Raw genomic sequence first — 10,075 nt, 5'->3', positions numbered from 1 at the left:
AAAATAATCAGTGGCATAAACATAAAAAAATTATTGTAATCGGTTGCACGAAATTAAGTTATGTTTGGTTAACCTTAGTTTTTTATGTTATACCTGCACACATTTTTCTGGTAACACGAACATGACTTTTTTATGTTGTTGTTATGTTTTTCATTCCAGTCAAATATTTATAGAAACCACTTGTTTATCAGACATGAACTTTTTGTGTTAATTGTATTGGACTACTATGTGTTATATTGACAAGATTATTTTATGGTAAGCTTATTTTATTTTATAACAAATTTCTAATATATAATATATAATCTAATATATAATTGAGTGTTCAATAAATAAAACTAAATTAAGGCTGATCTTACTGTATGTACTGTACACTTTCTCTTCAAAGAAATAAGCAAAACATTTTTGAACAATGACCTGTATTTTTGAAAATACTACACAGTTGTAACAATGGACTTTCAATTCAGAATATACATGGGTCATATTTGTACAATGCATCTCTTGAAAAACATTCCACAACATTCCTCAAAGTTATCTGCTGTAACCTGAATTCAACATTGTGGGGCCTTATGACATCGCGCTTATGTAAAAAATAGTTTTTTAAATGTAAGAGCCATAAGGTAATATGGCAACAGGGGTGTAATTATTAAAATGACACAAAGAAGAGACTTAAAATAACATTATAACCCACAGGCACAAAACCAAGAGACCTAAACTGATTAGTATTGGCTTGCTTCTATCACTAAACATCACAATCACTAATACTACACGATGTCTGTTTGTAGTGGTGCACCTTGGGAACAAAATTGCAAACTGGTGAAATTGGTGTAAGGCACCATTTCATTGAGAAAAATGGACATTCAAAGTTTGAATTTTTTTTTAAAAGAGCCATGGCTTGAAAAGTGAAAACTGCAGTAATAAAGGCCCCAAGTTGAAAAGTGCCAGAAAAATAAGTTTCACCATGTACTGCAACTTTACCAGTGCTGGCTTAATGGTACATATTCGAAGAGGTAAACATGTTGTTCCCACATCATAACTGGAAAACTGTTCAATCGTACAGTCTGGTCCTGAAAACCTGGGCCTTCTTTGAAAGGCTGTTCCTTTTGAGCTCCATAACCAGTTTCTATAATACCTCGAAGGTATACTTTTCCAGTGGGTAGGTGAGGTTCAAAGTGTACATTAGTCCAAACAGCATTGCAGCTGCTAGGGTATAGTTATCCAAATCCTGCCAGACTCTCTGGCCTTCAAGAACTATCCCGATGTCCTCAGGGCTGCCATTGGCATCTCTTGACTTTATGATGTAAATTCCCATGGTTGTTTCCTTATTAGATCGTTGGATAATGGCTTCATCTGTGGCCTAGAAAATGCAGAATTCCAAAATTTAATTAAACAGAACACTGGTCAAAGAACATTATACCAAATCTTATTTCAATCTGTGTCACTATTCCAAAAAATGTTAACATTAACACATTAGGTGAACAAAAATGGATTCATTACAGCATGTGACTTGAGTCCTCAGAATGCTTAAAAAGGTAATGAAATGAAATCTCCATGCAAAGAAGCAGAATACTGTCAGAGCATAGAGAGGTGTTCAACTATGAACTCCACACATAGTTCTAATGCAGGTAAAAGAAGAAAAAAACGCACCCATGGTAAATTGTGAAAAACCCAGGTGATTTTCAACATACTCCTGGCATAGAGTGACAAGCAGCATTTTGTTAAAATTATTATTTTCTCTAAAGTGTATACACAAATTAATTTTTTTCTTACCTGGGCCATGGGCTCCAGAATGTTCTGAAGTCTTCTTCCTATTTGGCCTCATCGCCTTTTGAAGACCTTTATTAGTTTGTCAGATAGCACATCTATCTGCGAGAGTAATCTGGACTGCAGTGGCATGGTGGTAATGCGCTTAAACTCTGCATTTATCTAAAAAGAGAAGTTGTCACATAAAAATGCTGTCAAAATCTCAAATCTTACAAGGTTACATCCACACAAAGTTGTTATTTTTTGTCATATTACTATTTATTAGCTATGGGTCCCATGTTGCTGAGCAGTTCCATAGTTGCCCTTACTTCCATACCACCCAAAGCCTGTTTGCAACCACAGCAGTTGCCTCCTTCTGGCCATTTTGCAGTTCTGCCAAATGACCCAGAAACTACATCTATTATTGTCATATACACATCAAGGTCTTTCATTAATACTTAGTTAAATTAGTTAATTTGACCTTTCCAGAAAATTTACCTTACAGAATGTGAGATAATATATGCAAATCTTCACTAGTAAATAAAATAATGTTATTAAAACCTTAACTGTAACACCTCTACGTAACAGCGCTAGAGAATTGTTCTGAAGCAACACCAATCTGCCCTTCAGCAGGGATAAGCACCATATATCGATACAGAAAAAATAAATTTAACATATTTATATTGTCTTTATTTTTATCTCTTTAAGCCCTCCTCTCAGTCTCTCTATAAATCAGTTAAAATAATTTGTTGAGTTTTTGTGTGTCTTTAACATGTTATCAGTACATTACATTCACTGCCCCAGAACATGAAATAAAGCCCCACGTCATGCACTTCCTCTCCTAATGAGTACTGCATAGGTGTCATGCCCTAAATAAACCCACTTTAGTGAAGACACCCCCCCCCCCCCAACACACACACACAGAGCCCACCCCATGGCAAACTAGCTTATTTAACTGTTTAACTAAAACATTTTAGGTACAACCAGTTAACTAAATGGACACAAGTTTGTTAGTCTGTCTTCACTGAGAAAAAACAAGCGAATGTGACTGGGCACACACTGAAAAAAAGCTAATGCACATAATAGTGTCCCGCAGCTTAAGCTAGCATTATCGTTAGTTAACTTAAGGAATGACTTGTTTTTTCCATTATGTTGCTCAACAGCAATTCATGAGAAAAACTTCCCCATCTAATGGATGTTCTCTTTGTTTCCCCTCAAACATGTAGTTTTCAGTTTACCTCGACAAAGTAAAGCTCAGCACCAAACGTAAACGAAGCGAAGACAAAAAATGGCGGACCGCCACAGTGAATTTTCCCTCGCAGAACACACCCGGGGGGTGGAGTTTCAACAGAAAACATAACTAGTTTCTGTTATTTTGATATGACTGGTTTTAAAAGACTGAACATCCTTCTAAAACAAGTGAAAGGCGTGAGACTTAATTATGTTTAGACCAAAAATATAAATGATTCATGTTGGATATATTTACTGTATTTTTACTAATTTAACAACCTCATCATTGCATTAGTCGCTTTATGCTATAGCATTACGCTTACATTAGCTTGAAGCTCAAGGTCGTCATTTTATTTAATTTCTTTTTCTGGGCTTACAAACAGGACACACAACATTTAGATAACCGTTACACTGAATCTTGGGTCTGTGTTGAGTCTTCCAGCTGCTGACTACAGAAGCTAGATTGACCTTTCAGCATGTTTATAGCGGCTGTGGCTATGTGCTGGTAATGTTACCATGTGTGAGCAGTCACATTGGCAGCAGACATGTTTCAACAAACTAGTCATATCCCGGCCCTACATTAGCTTGTTTAATGGTTAAGACACTGCAGGTACCACCACTTACTACAGACACCGATGCAAGTTTGTAATAGTCTGTTAATTTAGACTGAAAGAATATACAAACAATATTAACTCACATTATATATGTTAATTACTAATTTGCTTATCGCATAATTTCGGTTACCATTAGCTAACTGGAGCCTAACATTGGCCTTTCATGGTTTTCGATAAATATCCCACATACCTGTAAAATAACAACACCCCAGTAAAAGTCCACATATATAAAGGGTCTACACTCTTTCTCACTGGTGTGTTAGCTTTAAAATCTTATTTACCTTCAAGTGTAAAACTCCAGATGGTAGTAGATTTTCCAAAGCGAGAGACAAAAATGGCGGACAGTGCAGCCGATTTTTCCTTTCCAGGGGGCGGAGCTTGAGGATAAAACATGACTAACTTGTTTCTTTTCAACATGATTTGTTCTAAAAGAATGAATATTCTTAAGGAATATGTGAAAATTAAAAGACAAAAATATGTTTAGATGTGAAATTTTAATTAGTCATGCTGGATATATGAAGTAATTCTATGCAAATTCAACAACCACCCTATTGCATTTTTTTCAGTGTGGGCTGTGGCGGAGCACCCTGGCCAGCCCACGCAGGTGTCGATGAAGCAGCCCTGATGTTCACAAATTGCCTGCAAGATGATAGATGGAAACAGTTTCCTGTTTCTGTAGCACTGACCATCAGGGCCGCTTGGACACTTGATGCGGATGTGGCAGCCATCGATTGCACCCACCGCTTTCAGGAAGGCTCTGTGGCGTGCTAGTCCTGCAAACCCAAGGGACACTGCCTCCAGGTCCTCTGGTGTCTTTGGGAGGTGGATGACCTGGTGGCGAATGGCCACCACTTCTTCTGTGACACGGTGGACAATGGTGTGGACAGTAGAACGAGGCATCCCAAACACTCTTGACACCATCCTGTAGGATGCTCCACTTGCCAACCAGAAAATGAACACCAGGATCTCAATTGTGGCACCCCAACCATGGTACCGATCCTGGTCCAGAAGATTTAGCAACACTGCCAGGGACTCCCTGCTTAGCTGAAAATCGGGCCTCGTGTCCTCCTGGTTGAAGAAACGGGCCAGGACGGGAACACTCAGGTTGATCCTGCAGTATACGGTTCTTGTCTGCTTGGATGAAAGGTGGAGAACAACATGAACAGTTATGGTGGAAGGGTATGGTTTCATTTATTTTGAGGGATCCAAGCATTATTCTGATTATTATGCATTAATGTATTTTTAAGTGACATGAATTTTTTTCTTACAGATGTCAAAGTCTCAACCTCATGCTCATACACACATATATATATATCTATATATATATATATATATATATATATATATATAGATATATATAGATATATATAGATATATATAAAAACACCCAGTACGCCCCTGCGGGCGGTTTATCCTTCAAGCTCGGGTCCTCTACCAGAGGCCTGGGAGCTTGAGGGTCCTGCGCAGTATCTTAGCTGTTCCCAGGACTGCGCTCTTCTGGACAGAGATCTCAGATGTTATTCCCGGGATCTGCTGGAGCCACTCGCCTAGCTTGGGAGTCACCGCACCTAGTGCTCCGATTACCACGGGGACCACCGTTACCTTCACCCTCCACATCCTCTCGAGCTCTTCTCTGAGCCCTTGGTATTTCTCCAGCTTCTCGTGTTCCTTCTTCCTGATATTGCTGTCATTCGAAACCACTACATCGATCACTACGGCCGTCTTCTTCTGTTTGTCTACCACCACTATGTCCGGTTGGTTAGCCACCACTAGGGCTGGGTATCGTCACTGATTTCTAGAATCGATTCAATTCCGATTCACAAGGTCCCGAATCGATTCGATCCACGATTCGATTTAATTCGATTCGATTCGATTTAAATCTGGGAAATTTTGACAGTCAGAAATATTATAATTCAGTTCAGTACATTTACATATTTTTGTATCAATAAAAAGGAAGCTGATACACGCAAGACTTTATCACAGGTGTAAGCGTCACAGCAGATGCCTTTGTGTCAAAGTAGCTGAAGATAAAACACAGAAAAACATGAAGGTTTTCCTGGCCTGGGATTTATAAAAATATTCTGCAGTACATCAAAAACGAAAGAAAACCATTAATCAACATATGAACATCACCTCTGAAGTTACAGCAGTTTTACTAGAGACACGTTAAGCGTTTTGCATTTTGAATAATTTTAAAAAGTTTAAATTTGTTCAGTATTGAACAGCAGAAATGAGGTTTTCTTTTCGGAAGAATGTAAAAGGGAAAAAAAACAGTGGCCGACAGCGCTGTAAACAACAGTAGACTTGTGCGTAACAAGCAAGCGAATAATGAAGAAAGGGAAACTGTTCTTGAAGTACAGAGAGAGAGAGAGGGAGAGAGGGAGAGAGAGAGCTGTGCATCACGGTGGAAGCAAAACAGTAAAAGTCAGAGTGAATTCATGACGATTTTGTGTGAAGCGTTTGGATCTTCTTTTGCTGCTGGTTCGGTCAATATTGTTTGGAGAGAGATCAAACTAACAGCTTTAGAATCGGCGCATAAAGGGCGTGAACACAAAGCGCAGACCCGTTGACAGATCAGAATCAGCGAGCTGTCGGCTTTCAGCCCCGACTGTGAGAAAGGCGACATCTAACTGATTCTGATCCGCGGGTCGCGCTGTGTGTTTAAGTCTATGTGCAGAATCCGTGTACCTGCTCTCATTTACTGTCTTAACTGTTTGGTGGTTCTTGAAATTTTCTGAGATGTCACCAGAGATTCTGGCATTTTGGGCAAAATAAATTTATATTAAAAAATCGATTCAGGATTTTAATGAATCGATTTTACGTTATCCAAGCCAGAATCGATTTTAATCGATGAATCGATTATAAAAACCCACCCCTAGCCACCACCATTTTGTCCGTCTGTATCTGGAAGTCCCACAGGATCTTAGCTCGGTCATTCTCCACCACCCTTGGGGGTATCTCCCATTTTGACCTCGGGACTTCCAGGTTATACTCGGCACAGATGTTCCTGTACACTATGCCGGCCACTTGGTTATGGTGTTCCATGTATGCCTTGCCTGCTAGCATCTTGCACCCTGCTGTTATGTGCTGGATTGTCTCTGGGGCATCTTTACACAGCCTGCACCTGGGGTCTTGCCTGGTGTGATAGACCCCAGCCTCTATGGATCTTGTACTCAGAACTTGTTCTTGTGCTACCATGATTAGTGCCTCTGTGCTGTCTTTCAGTCCAGCTTTGTCCAGCCACTGGTAGGATTTCTGGATATCAGCCACCTCCTCTATCTGTCGGTGGTACATACCGTGCAGGGGCCTGTCCTTCCATGATGGTTCCTCGTCTCCCTCCTCTTTCTTGGGTTTCTGCTGCCTGAGGTATTCACTGAGCACTCGGTCTGTTGGGGCCATCTTCCCAATGTGTTCTTGGATGTTCGTTGTCTCATCCTGGACTGTGGTGCTGACACTCACCAGTCCCCGGCCCCCTTCCGTGAAACCCTCCATGCATGGTAAGGAGCTTTCTTGTCTTTATGTCAGTGGCTTCTATCTCCTCCTTTGGCCAGCCTATTACCCCAGCAGGGTACCTGATCACGGGCAGGGCGTACGTGTTGATGGCCCGGATCTTGTTCTTACCATTCAGCTGACTCCTCAGGACTTGCCTGACCCTTTGCAGGTGCTTGGTGGTTGCAGCTTTTCTAGCGGCCTCTTCATGGTTCCCATTCGCCTGCGGGATCCCCAGGTACTTGTAACTGTCCTCTATGTCTGCAATGTTGCCTTCTGGTAGTTCAATCCCCTCAGTTCTGACTACCTTCCCTCTCTTTGTTACCATCCGACTACACTTCTCCAGTCTGAACGACATTCCAATGTCATTGCTGTATAGCCTGGTAGTGTGGATCAGTGAATCGATGTCTCGTTCACTCTTGGCATACAGCTTGATGTCATCCATGTACAGGAGGTGGCTGACAACTGCTCCATTCCGTAGTCGGTATCCGTAGCCAGTCTTGTTAATGATCTCACTGAGGGGGTTCAGGCCTATGCAGAACAGCAGTGGGGACAGAGCATCTCCTTGGTAGATCCCGCACTTGATGGTGACTTGTGCTATGGGCTTGGAGTTGGCCTCTAGTGTTGTACGCCACATCCCCATTGAGTTCCTGATGAAGGCTCTTAGGGTCCCATTGATCTTGTACAATTCTTTCAAACCAGTCCAAATGCTTTGGACTGGTTTGAATCCTATTTGCATGAACGATCCTTTTCTGTGGCTACCTCTAAGTACAGTTCCTCTTCTACTTTTCTTGCCTATGGTGTGCCACAAGGTTCAGTTTTGGGGCCTTTATTGTTCTTACTGTATTTACTTCCTCTTCAACACTTATTGAGCACTTTTAAGGACATTTCGTATCACTGCTATGCAGATGATATTCAGGTATATATCTCCTTTAAGCCCCATGATGTTTCCAAGCTACAGATTTTGCACAAGTGCATAGACTCCATTAGATGTTGGATGGCTGGAAACTTTCTTCAACTAAATGAGGAGAAGACTGAAGTTCTTGTTTGTGATCCTAAAAATTTTGTACCTAGTGTTATGGAAAACTTGGGTCCACTTGCTACATTTGCAAAACCGTCTATCAGGAGCCTTGGTGTTAGTATTGACTCAGCTCTGACTTTGGATGCCCATGTAAAATCTTTGGTTCGCTCCTGTTTTTATCATTTGAGAAACATTGCTAAGCTGAGTCCCATTGTATCGCGCTCCGAATTAGAAATTGTCATTCATGCATTTGTTTCATCTCGTTTGGACTACTGTAATTCTTTGTTTACTTGTTTATATAAAGCCTCTTTGGAGCGTCTCTAAGTTATTCAGAACGCTGCTGCGACGCTTCTGACCAAGTCCTCCAAGTTTTCCCATGTCACACCCCTGCTGATTCAGCTGCACTGGCTCCCCGTTAAATTCAGGATCCAGTTTAAGGTTTTGACCTTGACTTTCATGGCCCTGCATGGACAAGCACCAACATATATAAGTGAACTTTTGCATCCATACATTCCCAGCAGGTCCCTGAGGTCATGTGACCAGGGCTTGCTTGCTGTCCAGCACACAAGGCTGAAAACAAAAGGCGACAAAGCTTTTGGAACTGTGGCCCCCAGATCTGTGGATTCAGTGGTCACTTTTAAAAAACAGCTAAAAACCCGTCTTTTTAAACTTGCTTTTAGTTGATTTTTATTTTTAGGTTTTAGCTTCTGTGAAGCACTTTGTGATTTTTATCTTGAAAGGTGCTATATAAATAAAGTCTTACTTACTTACTAAAGTCTTACTTACAATTCTAGGCATTCCAGTATCCAGCTGTGGGGCATTGAGTCATAGGCCTTCTTGTAATCAATCCAGGCAGTGCACAGGTTGGTCAGTCTGGTCTTGCAGTCTTGGCTGACTGTTCTGTCTACCAGTAGCTGGTGTTTTGCGCCTCTGGTATTCTTGCCAATTCCTTTCTGTGTCCCGCTCATGTATTGACCCATGTGCCTGTTCATCTTAGCCGATATGATGCCTGACAGGAGCTTCCATGTAGTACTGAGGCAGGTTATTGGTCGGTAGTTGGAGGGGACCGGTCCCTTCTTGGGGTCCTTGGGGATCAGCACCGTCCGACCTTCGGTTAGCCATTCCGGGTGTCTCTCATTTACTAGCAGCTGGTTCATTTGTGCTGCCAGACGCTCGTGGAGTGCAGTCAGCTTCTTTAGCCAGTAGGCGTGAACCATGTCGGGCCCTGGTGCTGTCCAACTCTTCATACTGGAGACCCTTTCTTGGATATCTGCCACTGTGATGGTTACTGGACCCTGTTCAGGGAGGTCGCTGTGGTCTGCCCTCAGATCCACTAGCCACTGAGCATTGCCGTTATGGGTTGCGTCCTTCTCCCATATGCTCTTCCAGTATTGCTCCGTCTCCAGCCTTGGTGGTGCTGTTCTCTTATTATTATTGTTCCCTTGCCACTGAGAGTACACCTTTGCTGGTTCTGTGGAGAACAGCTGGTTTATTCTCCTACCTTCTATCTCTCTGGTGTACCTCCTCAAGCGGCTGGCCAAGGCTGTGAGTCTTTGCTTGGCAGTTTCCAAGGCCTCAGGTTCCGCAGCCGTCCCGCTGCCGTCAGGTCCAGCCTCCGTGTCTTCGTCCATGCCTGGTCCAGCCTCCGTGCCTTCGTCCACGCCTGGTCCTGCCTCGTCTGGTCCTGCCTCGTCTGGTCCTGCGGTTGCCACACCGCTGTCAGAGCCAGCTCTACCTGTTCCGCTTCGCCTCTGCCGGCCATTTTCCAGGCCTCTAAGTTGGCATCATGGCCATTGTGGACGGCCTCCGGAAAGAGTTCATCACCGCCGCTGGCATCGCGGCCGACCTCCGGACCTGCTCAGTGGCCGCCACTGCCTTCCAAGTGGTCGGCCTCCCGATTGGTTTTGCCTGCGCCGTTGCCGTGTGCACGGTCGGCCCCCAGAACTGTTCGCCCGTCGCCGCCGTTGCCGTGTGCACGGTC

The 10,075-nt window shown here is 42.7% G+C and overlaps 1 long non-coding RNA gene across 1 annotated transcript; it reads right to left on the bottom strand.

Annotated features, from left to right (window-relative positions):
• Window positions 1–850: 850 nt before the first annotated feature.
• LOC146692753 (uncharacterized) lies at window positions 851–3,946 on the bottom strand. Its single transcript, XR_014915285.1, has 3 exons — window positions 3,866–3,946; window positions 1,768–1,923; window positions 851–1,354 (listed from the first exon to the last, which is right to left on the bottom strand). It is a non-coding gene; the product is annotated as an uncharacterized LOC146692753 (long non-coding RNA).
• Window positions 3,947–10,075: the final 6,129 nt, after the last annotated feature.

The sequence above is a fragment of the Copadichromis virginalis genome, linkage group LG15 (genome assembly GCF_057382275.1).
Source record: "Copadichromis virginalis isolate Kocher_CV1m ecotype Utaka linkage group LG15, C_Virginalis_male_GT1.1, whole genome shotgun sequence".
Classification (NCBI taxonomy): Eukaryota; Metazoa; Chordata; class Actinopteri; order Cichliformes; family Cichlidae; genus Copadichromis; species Copadichromis virginalis.
The sequence above is the reverse complement of the archived record's forward strand: the minus strand, read 5'-3'. Positions and strand labels throughout refer to the sequence as shown.